Source organism: Perissodus microlepis, chromosome 22, assembly GCF_051167445.1.
Source record: "Perissodus microlepis isolate ML-2025 ecotype Zambia chromosome 22, ASM5116744v1, whole genome shotgun sequence".
Taxonomy (NCBI): domain Eukaryota; kingdom Metazoa; phylum Chordata; class Actinopteri; order Cichliformes; family Cichlidae; genus Perissodus; species Perissodus microlepis.
This window is the reverse complement of record NC_140481.1, coordinates 367,804-368,003: the sequence shown is the minus strand read 5'-3', so window position 1 is coordinate 368,003 and position 200 is coordinate 367,804.

Genomic DNA, 200 nt, shown 5'->3' with positions numbered 1-200 from the left:
TCCTGTTTTTCTCTTTGGCTGCTTGGATGCACAGCGCTGATGTATAGTCAGCAGAAAGTTGTGTGTGAATAAAATCAAGCAGGATTTCAGCAACACCATATTCTTGTCCTGATGGAGCCCCCACTAATTCATGTAACTGAATCAGAACAGGTGAAACAATATTGAAATGTATCAGCTTTATTTTGTATAGTTTTTCTTTT